The sequence below is a fragment of the Aquila chrysaetos genome, chromosome 16, assembly GCF_900496995.4.
Source record: "Aquila chrysaetos chrysaetos chromosome 16, bAquChr1.4, whole genome shotgun sequence".
Classification (NCBI taxonomy): domain Eukaryota; kingdom Metazoa; phylum Chordata; class Aves; order Accipitriformes; family Accipitridae; genus Aquila; species Aquila chrysaetos.
The window spans coordinates 24,468,818-24,487,608 of record NC_044019.1 but is presented as its reverse complement, the minus strand read 5'-3'; the positions used below and the strand labels follow the sequence as shown (position 1 = coordinate 24,487,608).

The following is an 18,791-nucleotide window of genomic DNA, read 5'->3' as shown; positions in this document are numbered from 1 at the left end:
GGCAGTGGAGCTGAGAGCAGGGGAGAATGCGGGGAAGTTCCCTAAATGTAAGGTTGCCCTCAAGGACGAATTTATCTCCTCAGAGAAGGGCCTTCTATTGCACTCCCTTCAGAGGACGACGTGACTGACCCATCTCGCTGGGCAGGCAGGTCAGGGTAGCTGGAGGAAACATCAAGTTTCAGGTCTCAGGAGCAACTAGTGCTTCAGGACACCGAGCTTAGACTCGCTGTAAAGATCAAGGCAAAGGTGAAGGCTGCGTGTGCCTTCTTACAAAGTATGGTATACAACTCGTGAAGGTGTTCCAGTTGATTTCTGCTGTATGTTACGTTCGTTTACGGCTACTCGTGCTGCTGCTGGAAATCGTATTTTAAGATGGAAGCAGAAGCGAGCAGAGTTTATGTGGAGATATCAGCTTTGCTCTACACTGTTCCATGCTCTGAGTACTCGGTTTCCCCTCCTTCATATCCCAGGAACATGAGATTCTTTCCATTCGAGTATAAATAAAACCTGAAGTCAAAGGCAGTAACTGGTAGGGTCGCTGTGATGAAGCTTATTCTGTGGGAAAGAGACTCACCATTTTTTTAATTTCATTTTTAGTAAAACATACACACGTGTACGTGTGCCCCATGTCTGGCATATTTGAGTTGCTGTGTCAAAAACGGTTTTATCTGCAACTCATTACTCTGGCTGAAGAAAGTCCAGTTTTATTTTACCCTAGTGAAAGTCCTTTCCATTTATATTCTGGATATACTTACATAAAATACGAACAAATATCTCCAAATGAGTGAGCATTCACCAAAGTTTCCAATTTCAGGGTTTTGTATTCCCTGAGTATTTTTTACGTATATTTAGCACACAAATATTTGGGGATCTTTGTATTCTTCTTGCCAGTGTTATTTTTCTTGTGCAGTGATACCATTTATCTATTTTGTACCTGCAGTCCTTTTTGTGGAAACTCTGTTTCTTTCTCCCTGAGTATTAAGAACAAATCAATAAAAGTGAAAGCTTAAAAATATTCCCAAGCTGCATGTAAAACAAATGGGATTTTTAAATGCTGAGTTGACATCCCTTCCCACCACGCTTCTGAATGAGACATAAAACTGAGGTCCTGGCCACATGCAGTCGTTTAACAGATCCCATGGCACTTTTTTCAAGAGTAGAGGTGAAAGCTGCAATGTCATGGCTTAATTTCAATCGGATAATTACATTCTACCTACTTAAAAATTCCTCACTGGTTTCTGTTAGAAAAGATATTTCTCATTTTTTCTCCTACGCTGTTGTGTTGTGCATTGCTAAAAGGCTTTTGCCCTTTACCCCAGTTGAAATGCTTGTTCCTGGACATTTCAGTAATGAGTGAAACGATCATTATGTATCTAATTTGCAATAAAATTTCCTAAAGCTTCTCAAATGCCACAGGAATTGTGGAATTATAGCAGATACTCTCCTCTGCCCCTTATAGGCTCATTGTCCCATGTTTTGGAAGAGTGATTAGGAAGTGTAAGCATAGAAGCAGCAGATGAAACATATTTATTATAAAATATTCCTGGCATTATATCTAGCTTGCGGGTGGCATTTGTTGCTCAGGCGTGTGCACAACAGCTACACATGCTTATAGTATAAACTAATTTAAGATTACAGGGCTAAAGGTAGTAAAATTATCTTAATTTTTTTTTTTTTTTAATCCCATCTGACAACACTCTTCTAAATTTGTTGACACTGTATCTCATGCAGGTGAAGCACAATTCTGCTGAAGCTTCCTGAGAGCTTTGTGAACATGATTTCAATGAAAACATAATTTAGCTGAAGCCTGAGGACTGGGGGGACTCCTGGTGCAACAAGAATACCAAAATATTTCTAAACTGGGCTACACTGTGTGAAGAAGATGCTTTGTGAGCTGAGAAAATGAGTGGCGGAGATTTAATCTGGTGCCTTGCCTTTGCCCGAATAAGGAGGTAACTTAAGAAAGCTGGAGGTTATGCACGCTGGTTAGGAGTTTTGAATCATCCTGCGTGAAGTTTAGCACCTATTAGGAGCAAAGCTATTTTAAGATTAGTAGTCTCCCAACTGAAACATCTGAAGTGTGGTTGCATGTTATAGTTTGAGCTCTTCCAGAGTCTCACCAGAATGGATAAAGCCTGTTTTCCTCCCTCTTCTATGACTCCCTGTTCCAGGCACGTGTTTCTGCTACTTACCTTGTAGTGGCTGTGGCACTTGTCTAACCAACCTTATTTTTTACGTGCAGAGAGGCCATACAGGGCTGGTGCCTCTAGCCTGGGACTCTGCCTCTGATGCTGGGCAAAACGGAATGCTCAGTGAAGGAGAGAAAAATCAAATAGTTATACCCCTCCCAAACACCCTCCAGCAATTTGTGACTCCAAGACTTTCTAAGCCAGAAGAGGCATAGGTATGTGATAACCCTCAGTGGATTTTTCAGCAGAGAAGTTGCTGGGGAAGACTCATCCAGTCCTTCCTTGAATGCTTACAGGCTTTTATCACTCACAGCATCCCGTGGACAGGAGCCACCGTTTAGCTGTGTACTGTGCGACGGACCACCTCTTTCTCTTTGCTTTCAAGCTGTCACCTGGTGGGTAATACCTTCTCCTTCTTCTACTGCAGGAGGCCGTGCCATCCTCTATCCGACACTCATATCTTCCTCCATGTCTGTCTTATCTCTCTTTGCTCACCCATTTTGCAGGATGAAAACTAATCTTAATTGTTCTTTGGACACAAATTGTCCCTAATCTATCATCATCCTTGTTGCTCTTCTCTGAACCTTTTGTAGATCTGCTTGGTCATTTTTGAGATGAGAAAGCCAAACCACATTATTCAGTGGTCCAAAGTTCTCTCTTTTGTTCTCTTTTCTTTCTTGTAGTTCCCAAGACTTTATTTGCTCTTTGACTGCTATTGAGCTCTGTGCTGATGTTTCCTGGAGTTATCTATCATGATCCCAAGATTGCTTTCCTGGTAAAGGTCAACTCAAAGCCCATTATTTTCTTTCTGAAGTTAGGATTGCTTTTTACTGCGTGTGCCATATATTATTCTACATTGAATTTTATCTGCCTTTTGACACAAAGCTGCTCAGTGTCATAAGGTCTTCCTAGAATTCTTTGCAGTCAGCTCTTATCTTTTCCACTCTGAATAACTTTCTACTATCAACAAATTTTGCCACCTTGCTATTTAGTACATTCCTATGATATTATGGATATGTTAAACATCAGAGGTCTCGATGCAGAATACTGTGGAAAGCCTCTGGAGATCACTCTCAATTGAGAAAATTATCCTACTCTCAGTTTCCTACCTGTTCACCAATTATTTTACCTATTTTCCTTTTTATGCAAGGGTTGCTTAAATACCTTCAGAGCTTATAGTAAGAGGCTTGGTTGGGAGTCGTTTGGAAGTGTAAGCGGGTTGTATCAGCTGGATCTGCCCATGTGAAAACCTTATGACTCCTTACAAAAGCATCAGGTTTGTGAAGCTTGGCTTAAGTGCTGATAACATTTATCCAAGCGCTTCAGTTCATCGTACAGCATTCAGGAGTAAAATGGTAAAAAAGAGAGCCAAGAAGGTAAACCAGTGGCACTTTGCTGCGTTAGCAAGGTGAACCGACTTACTTCCTAATCAGATGAGCGCCGAGCATCGCGCCGGCGGGTCTGTGTGAGCTCTCCTTTGAGCAGCAGCGAGCCGGTGCTTTGGTCAGGACACGAGACCGGCTGTGTGGTGGCAACGGGACTCCCCAGGCAGAAGCCGTTGTGGCTTCTTCCTCAGCAGGTGGGCATGGGGACTGCTGGACTGGGCCAGTGTGCTGTCACTGGGGCCGGCTCATCTCGCCGTCCTTTTCTGGTAGAAGGGGGGCAAGGCGGTTGATTTTTTTTTCAGAAATAAAGGCCAATGTTTTAGCATGTAAATGAGTAATATAAGCGCTCTCAAAACTATGCCATTTTTGCAAACATGGAAATACAAGTCTGAGCGGTTTGTTCATGCTTATTCAGGGAAATTACTGGGGCTGAGAAGCATTCTGTGGCTCAAGTGTGCAACATTTTGTGTGCACAAGTTCTTGCAGGTGTGAGGTCCCAGGTGTTCTCCTCCCACCTGGCTTTCCTTGTCATCCGCAGAAGCGGGGAAGAGAGCTACGGATTCACAGGTCCCTTTTAACCAAGGCAGAGGCATTGTGTTGGTCTGTTGTAGGACAACATGCTTTAAAGATCCTCTTTTAAGTACCAGTCCCTGCAAGAACCTGGTAAGAGTCCAGTTCTTTGGCTGGACTAATGGAGTTTCTAGGTGTACCCCAGAGACTCCATTTAACTCCTCTGACAGATCCAGCTATTTAAGGCTACTTAAAACTTCTAATTGAATTTTCAAAGCAAAAATGATTTAATTGTATTTTAAAGCCTTCAAAAGGAAAAAAAAAGGAATACAGTAAATTGTTTTTAAAATTGACTCATAACTATGTAACTGCAGTAACATACAGTGTAAGTTCTGTCACTCTTAAAATATACAGGAAAAAAGAGGGAGGTCATCTTTACTTACTCAAATGTCCTACTGAATTCAAAACAACAAATTAAAATGTAAATTAAAGTCTCTTTTTTTTTTTTAATTTTTGCAGATGCAGAAAGACTGTGAAGATAAACTTCAAAGGTTCTGATGACTGTCTCATTTTCTCCTAGGGAACTTATGAACACCATTATAACATGTGAGTGTAAGATAAAAAATATCTACCGGCTTCACTAGGCTATTGTACTTCAATTTTTGCTTAAAATTAAACACCTAAGTTAAGTAAATTTAGAGAACTTGAAAGTCTTCCAACTGCTGCTGTATTCAAAGTGTAGGTTGGGCAAGTTTAGTAGATGGAGCCAAATTATTTTTATGCAGTATGTTAACTAACTGACATCTAAGAGTGTTCCATTACTTCGTGATTATTTTTTACAAGGAAAAACAAAATGCATTTGTACTTGCCTGTATTTTGAATACAGCAAAAATCCTTTCATTTGAGTCAGCTGGTAGCAGTTATCCATGTGCCGTGGTTTAACACGATGACTCAGAATTCTCCTATGCAATTGTTAATGTCTGTGTTGTGAGCTGTATTCAGACTTGCTGGAGGAAAGTTAAATAAAAATAAATACGTTCCACAGCAGCAATCTTCTTTATTTCTAGCTCTTTATTTAGAAATGATGCATTTTGACTGATACATCAGACAAGCTGCACTTGCAGGTCCTTATATCCATGTTTTGTTTTCCACATTAAGGAAGGTTGCAACTTCATTGCTCTGAATAGAGAAAACAAACGTGTAATTTCCAGTTTTGCAAAAATTTGCACCGTGCAAGTCTCTAAATAATTTTTAAAATATTTTTTTCTAAACCTGTTGAGTAACCTTAAATTAAGATTGTTATAAATAAGTAAACAAACAAAAGAAGGTACTTTTGTAAAAAGAAACCTGTTTTGTGGAAAAAAGCTAATTCTTTAGATTTTCTATAAAGGCAAAACATATGGTAATTTAATATGTAAGCTGGTTGTGAAAGCAGACGTATTTTGGCACAAATCTTTAAACCAAAATATTGGCTGTTGTCTTCTTGTTTCTTAAAACAGTTTGCCCTTATTGAATATGGTCAGAATGTCCCATAAGGTGGCATGAGACAGGGAAGGTGGCCTCCATTTGTCCCCTCTGGCATACTGGAACGGATAGACTGCCCATAAGCCAAATCTGGTTGCCTTCTCTCCTACTATTCCGTTCAGGTATCTAATATTAAAAATGACCAGTATCTTCTGGGCTTTTTGTTTCAAAATGGGAATGGAAACCTTTAAGGTGGGCTATAACGAGCACTGAATTCAGCAAGGCTAAAGACACCTCGCAGCCCCACGAGATGCAGAGCACCTTGCCAAACACCTTTACCAGCCATCCTGCTGGTAAAATCATCCTGAAAAGGTAAGCCAAGGGTAGGCTGAGTAATATACTTGGGTTATTTATGAGGTGTGGGAAAGAAATGGCATCTCTGAGGCATTACATGCCTTCCACTTTTGAAGTGATCAGACCTGCCAAAAGACATAAACCTTCATTTGTCTCTGGCCTTTCTCTGTCTTACGATGTGCAGTTTCTTCCTCTCATGATGCTACAGCACAAACCTGCTGCATTTTCCTCAATCCCTTTCAGGGAAATTGACTTTTTCCACATCACTATCTTGATAGGAAGTCATCTCCTCCTGTGACTCCCTACTTTGTTCGCTGATTTGTCTAGAGACTGTGGCAGAGCTCAGAATTTCAGTCTGCCCCTTAGACAGTTGGGCTAATTCAAGGATTGACAGACCCATCTGAAATAGAAAAATTAGATAGCATGTCAATAAACAATAGTTTAGGGGTTTTTTTTCTGTCCTGCTGTCCCTTACAATATATTCTGGATGATGTGCTCTGCCTGTAACATTTGCAACCACTAATAACTTCTGGGAGGAACCTGTCATTCAACGTGCAAAACCTCATTCTTGACCACAAAACAGTGGGCAGGCTCAAGCTGCTAATATATCAGCAGTTATCAGTAGCAGGCTGTGATTTCTTTTTGTTCTCAGTAGTTTGGGATTTGCATAGATCCCTGTAATATTAGAAGATTTTTATTTAATCAGTCTGCCTGTGTATTTTAAGTGGAATAAATAGCATGGAGCTCTCACTGCTTTGTAAGTTTGATGGTTTTACCTCTGCTAAGTCTAGCAGAAGTCACGAGGCTCTGCATTTTAATAGTTCCATGGCTTATACATGTGGATTTCTGTGGATTTAAAGTTGCCCTTGAAGTCAATGAGAACACTAAACAAAGCCAATAGCATCTGTGTTCACTCCGGTCACATCAAAACTAAGCTGATGTGTGACACTCAGTTTCTAGGTTGTACTTTCCAATGGCATAACAACAGATGACGCTCCAGTGTGTCATAGTAAACAACAAGCATTGACATCTCCTGGTGTTTTTTAGAATATTTTTCCACTAATAATGTGTTTTTTTGACAATCTTCCAACTGGTTTTGCTGGAGATAATGAGGACTTGTCATAGTACCTGGAATGAATGAAGTTGGTTGTTCCCCTCACGACACAGTGATGGACGGGGTGGCTTTTTCCTCAAGTTCATGTACTTTGACTCATTAGATTTATTTGAGTCATGCCATAAATGTTTTTCTCTTGATTGGATGCCTCTGTCGTCTAAATAAGGTTGTGTCTTGCTACTTTTTCTTCCTCAGGCAGTTGCAGCATGGGGATATACAGTTTATCCCCTGCTCAAATCCAGTCGGGTATCGTACTTTCCTTCCATCTTACTTGTGTTCTCTGCACCATTGGCACCAGAATGCCTACATTTTCTTTCATCTCCCAATGTCTGGCTTACCTCCTTTTTTCTGTTTGCGTGCCTGTGTTCTGTTCATGCCGATGAGAGGTCTTTTTCTTGGCAGTTCCACTTGTAAGGTGGGATCCTGCGTCTTACAGATGGTCTCTTCTCTGCTCGGAGCATCCCTAGGTCTCCAGGACTGCACTCAGGTCATACCTGTGACACCGCAGTAACAGCATTTGTTTAGTTTTCAGTTCCTTTGTTTCAAGTAACATCCCCCACCCTATACCATGGATGTTTAAAATGATGTCTGCAGACGTATCCTGTCACAATTTTTATCAGATTTCTTTCTTTTTTCTCTCAGCATTTGGGGCGGGGTTTTTTTTGGTACTAGTTTGGCAACAGAGGGAATGTCCGTACCATACAGCACAACATGTCACAGATTATGATGTGATTTTATTAGTAGCGCTCATTAAATCACTCTGGAACTGGAATTAGTTTAGTGCTGCATTCAAACTAACTAGTTGTGCTGAGAATCGAGAGTTGTTATTTTTAGGACAGAAATGACAGTACCTAACTATGCTTTCTTTTGCCTGCAGAGAATATGGGTTATGATCTCCCTGCTGCCAAAAGCCACCTCAAACTTTATGTACATCCATGATCGCCGGCTTGAGACTTAGCTGACACGTGGAGCTTACATTCACTTTCTGAAAAGGGATTAAATTCTTCTCATGGACTAATGTTTCAGGGTAAATAAGCAGATTGTATAAAGATTGTCACTTAAAATGAGAAGATATTACAGTGTCTGAACTGAATAACACTGCTGAGGGTGCACGGAACATCAAATTTTCTCTTATTAAAACTAAATCACAACCTTCATATTTTAGAAAGAGTTCATTAAAACTTATCTACTTAATTAAAGGCATGTGTCCCTATATAAAGACAGACAAACAAATTAACATAATATGCCTCAGCTTCTCCTGAGGAATGTAATATTCTTATCTTTAGAACACTAATTGCTGCAGTTAGGGTTTTGTTAAAAATGAATTGATATTTGCTAAGAGCACAGATTTGACAGATGCAGAAAACATGAGTGACTACAACAGCATTCTGATACTCAGATGAAACAAGGTATTTAAATGTTAATATAGTGTTTTTCTAATAAGAGGAAAAATATTAGTTTAGCAAATTAATCCCAGTGCATTGATGTTTTTCGTGGGATTGTAGTGCTTTGTTAATCTATCATATTACAGAAAGATTCAAAGTGAAAGCTATTTCTATCATAGTAAACTGTAGCAACATGTGTAATAACAGGGAAGATTAGTTCCTGCCTACACAATTAGGCGATGTATTGACTTAATACAGTTCATGCACATACATAATAAATGGAAGTTTATTATAATATGCATGCAGCCATCTTGAATACACTGATTAGCAACATAATACAGTCAAACATAATCATATATATTTGTATTTTGTCAAGTGCAAATTAAGTCAATGTATTCCAATGTTCTGTATTAGCTGCATTAAGCAGACAAGCTGTATGGAGACAAAAGAACTAACTGATATTTATTTCAGTAAATCCTTCCTTACGTTGACAAGTAAATATTCCATGGAGTGCAGATCTCCTTGAGAAGAAACAAGGCACGTACCGGAACAGAAGCGATGTATTATTGGGATATATTAACAGTTTAGAAAATAATCTGTAGCAATCAGCAAAGTGCAAGTAACAGCTGAAATGATTTTTCCTGGGTCTCTGGTGTGAAGCCATGTCTGTTGGGACATGGAGCAAGAGCAGTCTTGGAAATGACTGGGAGACACTGTTTACCTAGACCTTCTTGCAGAGTATTTAGCTTTGGTGTGTGTGCAGCCTTCTCACTCCCATTTTACTGGGCAGTGAAAGGCTGGCCTGAGTCTTGTAGCCAGAGAAGTGCTAGAGAGATGAGATCCCTGGCTCCTGGGAGACATACATCCCCGTGGATGGCTTGCTTTATTCTGGTTCAGGGAGTTTATGACCTTACCTCACTGGTCTTGGTGTCATGTACTTGTCCCAAGTACTTGACAACGACGGCAATATAATTGAGAAATCTATTTAACAGGGCTCACCAGCCAGGTTCCTTGCTAGTGGTATTGATGTCCCTCAGCCAGACCTCTTTTACACGCCATAGATGTCAGAAGAACTGATCCAGGATCTCCCATCGTTGCCGGGTGTGCCAACGGGTCGTGAATAGCTTCTCTAGGTCACGACACCAGTGTGGCTGAGGGCTCTTGATCTTCTTAAATGTACTTTGCTCTTTTCATTTCTTGAAATTTAAAAAAAAACCAAACCAAACAACAACATCCAAAAAACTAAAAACAAAACCAAAAAACCCAACAAATCCTAAACTGCAAATACAAGTAATGTGTCTGTAGGAAGAGACATTTCTGTTACTTGGAAGATGTTTCCAAGTAATTTGGAATTTGCCACTAATTGGCTTGGAGCAACTGAACCGTCAGTGTAATTCCCTTCATTGTGGTTTGAGTATTAGATTCGGTTTACTAGGACCGTCTTCTGTGTAGCACTGTCTAATATAACATTTATCAGTTGTATTAAAACATATAGTAATGCGTAGATTTTCATTAAGCAGCAAATAGATCTGTGTTTTGTATCACAGACACACTGTTAACCCATTAACTCGGATAACAGTTTAGGATGAATGACCAGTGTTGTGTGGGGCTATGTTTTGGATTTGTGACCAAAACAGTATTGATAATACAACATGGTTTAGTTATTGCTGAGCAGTGCTTACACATCATCAAGGGCTTTTCCGTTTCTCAGGCTGCTCCACCAGCGAGTAGGCTGGGGTGCACTAAAAGCTGGGAGGGGACACTGCCAGGAGCACTGACCCCAGCTGACCAAAGGGATGACCCGTGCCATATGACGTCATACCCAGCAATAAACCTGGGGGAAAGAGGAGGAAGGAGGGACATTTGGAGTTATGGAGTTTGTCTTCCCAAGGAACCCTTATGGGAGATGAAGCGCTGCTTTCCTGGGAAAGACTAAGCACGTATGTATAGATACATTATGAGTTTAAAAGGAGGGATAGACATATTATGGAGCCCTTAATGAAAAGTTCCAGTGGTAGCAAATACATGACTATGCTTTCTTTTGCACTGAAATTCAAGCATTATGCATACTCAAACATTACCCACCAATTAAAAGGCAATTTGAGAGAAGTAACAGCATCCTTGGTGTCAAGGGAGCCAAGATTCACAGTCGTAACTGACGGGCTTCCCTGACTGCAGCTTTGGAGCTAGGCATTTCAGTAACACGTAATTTACAAGATAGAACTGTGTTCTATGAGTTATGTAAATGACTCTAAATTATTATTCTGCCATCAATAATACAGCAATTTTAGGAACTCCTAATTTACCCAGTAGGAGAGGGTTTTATGTGGCATATGGAAACGAATGAGCCACACATACTTCTCTTGCTTAAAACAGAGATCTTTGGACCGTGTGATAAGCCCATAATATTCACATGTCACAAAGGATTTTTCTAAATAGTAAAGTATCTGCCCTTGGTATTAAAGATAAGGGGAGTTCCGCTTGAGAAAACGGGGGACAACCATTCTCGTTTGTTGCTGGTTTTACATTGTGCAGTCATCTTGTTTTGAATCTTCTTTAAAAATAAACCAGTTCTGTCAATATAGGCAGTATATTCATTTTGTGTGTAGAAGCTACATTCATATAATGTAAATGGTATAAAAATATTTTTTCTTTTTCTTTTTTTTTTTTCTTTTAAAAAGAAATGTTAAAATACGAGGGCTAGATCTTTCAGCTTGGTATAAACTGACAAAATCTGTGCACTCCAGGTAAAATCAACCAGATCTACAACAGCTGAGGATCTGGGTTTTGGCATAAATGCAAAATAAAGGTTCATGAACTACTTTAGACTTCTAATGAGAACATAAAATTAATTAGAATGGCATTGAGTGACATTCCTTAAAAATATTTTAAATTGAAAGTTCTTAAAAAACATTGTCTATCCTTGAATGCAACCATGGATCCTGAAAAATGCCATGCTTCAGGAAAAAATTATATTAAAATACATGATATGTGTCACGCATGCTTTTTAGTTAGTAGAAAATGGGTTCCTTCTTATTTAAGAAATAAATAAAAAAAGGAATAAAGTTAAGAATGTAAGAAAAAAAAATCAATGTTTAATTTAGTAAGGGGTAACTCAAAATATACTTGAGTTGCTTATGGAAATTATCTGTAGTTTGGACTCTGGGAAATAAGGTCACAAATCTCTTTATTACAGACAAGTTATAAGGTAACTTATTGCTTAAAGAAAAGCTACAAAAGCGGTCTTTAATACCTTTGTAATATTGCTAGTTCCTTATAGCAGCAGTCAGGAAAACTAAAAAAGTGAAAAATAGTGAAGGGAAATAAGGTGATTAAAATACTAAAAAACAATTACTGGGTCATGATAGTTAAGCACTCAAAATAGGTGAGGGTGAACCAACGTTTTGCGTGTGTGTCATTATTAAATTTTTTGTATTGAATGCTGTGCAGAAGTAATATCTGAAAAAAAGAATGAATACATTTAACAGATCTTTTTCATTTAAAAAAACCCATACAAAACCATACAAACCCCAGCCTCTTATTTTTCCACAATATGCCTGAAATATTTTTTCTTTTTTATGAAAAGTTGTTTCCAAGGTGTGGATGTTCCTCCCTACACATGTTCTTTTCCCATTTTTCTAATATTCCAAAAGAAAAATGGGAATGGGGCAAAGCAAGAATAAAAAGCAAGCAAATTATAGAAAGACGGGTAGTTTCAGTTTGGGGGGCTTCTATAAAATGAAAAAAGTGAGAATCTTCTGTTAACATAATTTCAAAAAAACATAGTATTAGTCATCATTAAACACAAAGAGACAATTTTGCCAAAGATGTAAAGAAGATGTAAAGAAATTAACAATGAAACACTTCACCTTTGATTTCTCGTGGTACTGTCAAGTTATTTAGGATAGGGTATCTGCTTCATCCCTGAGTTTAAAGAGGAAAAAACCCAAACAAACATTGGCTACAACTGACCTTGTCTATTATATATCATTAATCTAACAGTGACATCAAGCAGCATAAAATTAGAAAACACACATTGATCTGAATGGTGACCTAGAAGTGATGTATGCAATGGGATCGCAGCGTACCTCAGTGAGAACGAGGACAATTTTACTGCGACACTGTTACTTTTTGTTCGACTTTTCTGTCCAGAAAGAACTCCAAAAACCTGAACAATTTCCACAGGAGAAGGTAAGGTTTGTGCAATGTTCCACACTAGCAGAACAAGGAAGGGAAGTTCTAAATGTACCTGCTCTCCCTTCTCCTGCCAAGGAGAATTTGATATTGAAGAAGGGAGAGGTATGGACAGCTACAGAGAAGAGTTACAGGATTTCGGTTTTGCAATGTGCTTGCATTACTGGACTACATTATTTGAGTCCAGCATAACATATATGATTGTAAATCACATAGCAAAATGTTGCCTACCAAAGCTGCAAATAGCTGATGGAAAATAAACACATATAAACCGACATAGCAAAACAATGAGGAGGAATTAGTGGCTGATTAATGAATCAGTATTCAGCCAGAACCATCCATAAAAGCACAGACCAGTTAATCAAAGCTTTCTTTTTACTTTTATGTAGTTAACATAATTCTACTTAGTAAAGTACCAAAGTGGACAGCTGGAATTACTAAAGTAATGTATAGAGTCAACATTTAGTTTTTGGAGTGGACAATGAAGAAAATAAAGACTGAGAAGTTCACTGGGTCATGCATTATTTCTCTCTACAGGGACATGATTAATTAATTCTCTGTTCCAGAGATTTCTTTGATCTATTGTCAGATGTAGTGTTGATTTATCACAGTTATTCTTAAATTTGGATCAGAATTATGGTAGTGTTCACACTGTAATATGTATATTTAAGGGACTGTGGTCAGTATTTGATGATGCCTCAGTTTGTTGCTAGCTGCTGTTCTACAGCAGCTCCGGGGAGAGAGTTTGGCAACGCTTTTCCAATTGTTGGGTAACATATGCTATTACAGCTCTGACCCGTAGAAAATGTCATAAAGATGCAGACACATTAGTATCTCTGTCTCCTGCAAATTCTGTTCAATAAATGCTAGCTAGTTGTGTATGCAATACACAAATGGTGAATGCAGCTGATGGAAGGAGACACTAACAATAGCCACGTTTAAACTGGAACGGCAATGTGGAAGGACATTTTTTGATCTTTTTTTTTTTCTGAAAGAGTAATCACATAAAATAATTGCAGACCATGTCATCCATCTTGTGTTCCTTTGAGGAGCACAATGACATTGTTAGAAAAACATTTATACATTAGGTATTAAAACTGTTCTAGCTAACTTTAATATAGCCTTGAAGTAGTAATAATAATAATTTTCTCTATAAAGTTATATAGCAGTACAAGTCTGTGCAAAACACCTTCAGCAAAATATACAACTTAAAATTTCTAATCCTCTTTCCCTCCAACAATCTTCCAGGTGGCGTCTAGGAAATAGACTTCAGCGTCTCAATTTGATCCGGGTTTGATTCTGAGTCTCCAGCAGCCCTGGAAGCAGCCTTTTCTAAAGTAAATTAATTCAATAAGCTAAATAGCAGCATGATCACTGCATCCTGTCGGTGTGACACCTGGCGTAAAACCACTTCAAACCAGACTGTTTTGTACAGACTCAGTAGTGTCGTGAGTTTTGATTTTTGTGGGAGAAGCAGAAGTCAGTTCTGGAGCGCTCATTTACTACCGTGCTGATAAGCACCTGATCTGCTGCTGATAATCACTTTCCTCTTCTTTAATTACAGCTCTGGTTTTCTATTGACACTTCATGTAGCCAGTGCTAGATGTTCCAGTACTAATGAATTTGATTACACTATACCAGATAATGGATCAAGTAACACCGTATCAGCTCTTCTATGAAAGAACGTAAACACCTTTTATGTTCTAGCAGCTTGCTGCTTTCTTCATGACATTGTATTTATTCTATCTTGATTTCTAGCTCTGAGCATGATGAATGCATATATTCTCAATTTCTCATAGGGAGGGTGGCAAGCACTGTAATAGATAACTTCAAAGCATAATGAAAAGAAAAATGCAATAAGCCATATTTAGGAGTCTAACCAATTTTTTTCTCATCATTTTGACTGATGAAAATGGAGCAGCATGATCTATGTGAATGTGTAATCCTTTTCTTACTTGGGAGGCTTCAAATACTGCCTTGCTGGGCTTTTGAAATGGCATGATTATGACTGAATTGCGCATTGCCAAGAAGGATTCCATTTTTCTAAGAACATAGTAAAGTAAAATTATCAAGATTATAAAGAAGTTATGGTTTATTCGAGCCAGCAAAAAGACAGCTTCAAACTGACCATTTCATCAGCTTTTTTTCCTCATCGCTACGTGCAGTTTAACATTTGCACATTCCTATTAACTTTCCAATTTGTTTCTGAAGATGGTATTATGCATGGTCTAGTAAAAATAAGCTTGATTTTTCCAGGAAGACTGGTAGAGAAAAATTGATGGGCAGACATCAGCTAGTGTTTTGAACGTTTAGATCAGTATTTTCATTTAGGGAGTAGGGAAAATTTAATTCAAAAACATTATAGCTCTAGACCCTCAAAACTGAACTTGTCTTGAAGAGGCTTCAAGTCTTTCAGGTAAACTGTATTAACCTCACTAAAATCAGAAACAAAATGCTTTTCTAAAGAAAAGAAGAGTGTTAAGCCGACACATTACTTTGCAAGCTATATTATTTAAAAAATCATCAAAAATAACCTTTCCAACAACCAGCTTCAGTTTTCTGGATAAACTAATACAATTTTCCCCCTTTTAAAGGGTCTTGGTGCAATTTTAGACATATTCAATAGCAACAAAATGGACGCGGGCAGTTTGGAAACACAGGCAATTAAAAAAAATAGTTGTGATCAGGTCTCTCTGTTCATGTGACAGAATTCCTCACTGCACAAGGAGCACAGCTGACTTCTGCAGCAAGCTGCTATTTAACGCAGAGGGAGATGGTGGTCTCAGGCACTGGTCCCAATAACAAAGGTACTGCTGAAGGTGCAATCGCCAGCTTGGTTTCTAAAACCATTTTTGGAAAAAGGTAGACTTAAGTTTTCAGTGATTCACTATTCCAGCTATTTAATGCTTTCTGAAATTTAAATCCTCTTGAGGAGAATCACTTTGAAAAACTGAGGCTTAGTACTTAATTTTATCAGGAAAAACTTTCGGTGCCTGAAAATACTCCAGATATTGGGAGAGGTAGGTTGGCTGACTGATTTTGTGGCCTCTCAAGGAGAAAAACCTAACAGCTTCCCATAGCTCAGGAGTACAAATAAAGGAAGAAAAGTTCCAGTGGAGTCCGATGATGGCAGAGCTGTCTCTGGCAGTAACCACACTGGTTAACTGGGCACTATTAGGGCAAAGTTTGAAAACTTGGGAGTGACAATACAGGTGAACAGCACGTGCTGCTGTTCAGTCCGGAGTCCGCTTGTCCAAGTACAGTTTCTTCACTAGCTGGAAGAGATGAGTGATGGTTTAGTTGAAAGGCAGCCTAAGTTGTAACATTTATCTTTCTTGCTAAACAAAACTGCGCCACACAGGGATGCACCTATAGTGATGGAACCACTGAAGCAAAATGCAGAGTACATTCCTCAGAGCTGGAGCCAACGGATTTTGGAACAGTTTTAAGAAGCCAGTATATTTTTGATCAACATTAAGGAGACAGTTATTGAGTGTTTGGAAGTCTGGACAGGAATGGGACTTGTGCATCCTCAGGGGAAGAACCACGCGTAGATCCTTTTTCCACAGAAACCCCAAACCTCTGGTAAGCCTGAAATGGCAGTAGAGTTAGGAGCAGATCCTAAAAGAAACATGGCAGAGCTGGGGCATAGAGTAAATAGACAATCCCTTAGCTCTGGTTGAAGGGCTGTGTGGTTGAAATAGTGTTCAGGAAGCCTTAACGGGTTAATGATATCCTTCCATTAAGGAGAAATAGCTAAGGAAAGAACCATGAATCATAGGTACTAGATCCAGTGTGGGAGAGGTCATGACCTATTCTGTCCCCAAAAGTTAGGATGGTAAAGTTGCATACTTTCAATCTTTCTTCATGTCTGGGGCAATAATTTAAAGTTAAAATATTCTTGTTTTCTATAAATTATGAGGAAACAGTATTATAAAGCCTGATCTCTCTCCTAATAACACAAATAAAGCATCCCTGTGGGATCTGCAGCAACTGTTTTCACATGAGCCTAGTAAGATCTGTAACTGGCTTTCATGTGACAGATGCTTTTGTCCTTTTTTAAAGCACACTGTTTACACTCTCACTAAGTTTTTTTTCAAGCCAATGCTACGTTTTCTCTGCCTTTTTTTTCACCCTTTCCTTTCGTTTCCTTTGCCCGTTCCCAGTCCTCTCAGCTCTCATGATCATGCTTCCCTGCCACCCTCTACTCATCCTCTGCTCCTTCGACATGTGGTACCCTGCTCCCATACTTCCCCATAGCTGTCTCCTCCTCGAATCACTAGTCTCACTGGGAGCACCTAACAATAGGTATATCCAATAGTAATGATGACTGTCACTGCTCATGGGATGGGGGAAAAGGGAAAACAGCAGCAGTGAGATTTTTTTAAGAATGTCACTCTATGATTTAGCAAATTTAATCTGTATTTTTCAATGCTTTCTATATGTATTGAAAATCTTTACTACCTTATCACACAGACAAATTAATGGATTAGTTTGAAGCACGCCAAGTTCTATCAAAATGGAAATGCACTAACGCTATCTTGCTTTGTTTTCAGAAGACCGATACGTATTCTAACAAAACTAACTACTTCAGTCTATAGTTTAAAAAATTATGACCAGCTATTTCCCTTTCTGCTATTCTATCAGTTTTGTACAGATTCTTGTGATACTAAAGGAAAAGCATCGACTGTAATTGGGTCCTGGTCCCTGAGATTTATTTTTGGAAGATTATACCGTCTATAACTCTGCCAGACTGCAACGGGCCCAGGACATTACAGAATACGTAGTCAGAGCGCAGCCGCACAGAATGTCTATCTCATATCTGTAATGAAGTAAAAAATCACCAATTGCTGCTTTAGCCTATTTTATAACTTTAAATAAAATAGTATCTATTTCTAGCTAACTTTAGATAAGTCATAACTGTAAATTGTGCATTTTCACACAGATATACATTTGTCTGGTTCAGCAGCATTTACAGGAAACCTGTAATTTCTAATTGCTGAGACTTGCACTTGCTTTTTCTTTGTGCTAATTAATGAAGAATCTGCATGTGGTTGAGAGGGGTGAAAAGGAAGGTAGGTAGAAAACCAGGACTATACCTCCATATGCATACATGCAGTAGCAAAGGTGGCAGAGTTCTCTATATTTTTCAGTTTACTTTTTATTGAGCTGAGACTAGTAATTTGCTGTTTATACTCCCTGCATACTTGGGCATTTTGCATTATCGTCAATATACTGCTGCATAACTAACGTGCTAGCCTGCAGAAGCATTAGTATAGTGTTAAATATATATGGGTCCTAAAATATATGTTAGATATCCATTTTATTTTGAAAATCTTCATTACAGTTACTTCTGTAAAAAAAGGATTTTGCAATACTTAAATCATTTTGCTTACAGTATAAGTAGTAAGGCTTAAGAAAGAAACATTTTATTTAATAAGAGTAGGGGATATGTTGTTTTCAAAGATGATGCTCTTAAAAAAATACAGAAATATCATAAGAACTTCCCTTAGTTTTGAAAATATTGCAGTTGTGATGAGCACTGTAACTTGCAGACTCACGTAAGTAAAGATGATAGAAGCAACATCAGCTGTGCTGAAGTAGTCTATGCTAGTTAACCTAGGATTCCTCTACAGGCAATTGAGAGATACGGGGTACTCCGGAGGGAAATTCATATCACCCATCTCAAGTATTTAAAGAATGGATGGGATTGCTCACCTTGTGGAGATGTCTGCCTCCCCTCATTATAGAAGGAACATAGATGAATAGTACAGCAGAGGTGGCAACTCCTTACTTAATTAAGACTTCATAAGATATGAAGAGTGGAGCTCAGATTTTTTTTCCCACACATACATAAACTTAGAGAGTACTGAGCTAAACAAAAACCTTTGTTTACTGTAGCAATTATATTAAGTTTTGAAGACAGCCTTTTAAATATAGTGGTAATGTGCATATGTGTCTATGACAATTATATTACAGCAAAAATATGTGTGTTCACGAGAAACAGACCATACTTACAGGATCAATAACTTGCCTGTTCGTTGCCTAATATTCTTAGATATATCACTTCTGTGGCATTTAGGAAATGAATTGACGCATCAGTGATAAATTGAATTTGGGATACAGTTTCTTTGTCCTTGGTAATATATCTATTGTGTACTGCATACGATTGCATCCAATAAAGTTGTTTTCTAAA

General features: G+C 38.5%; 1 long non-coding RNA gene across 1 annotated transcript; it reads left to right on the top strand.

Moving 5' to 3' along the window:
• The first annotated feature begins 1,615 nt into the window (after positions 1–1,615).
• Positions 1,616–18,791, top strand: LOC115351953. The gene is made up of 5 exons (XR_003926957.1): positions 1,616–1,952; positions 4,604–4,690; positions 5,584–5,920; positions 12,404–12,592; positions 13,844–18,791. It is a non-coding gene; the product is annotated as an uncharacterized LOC115351953 (long non-coding RNA).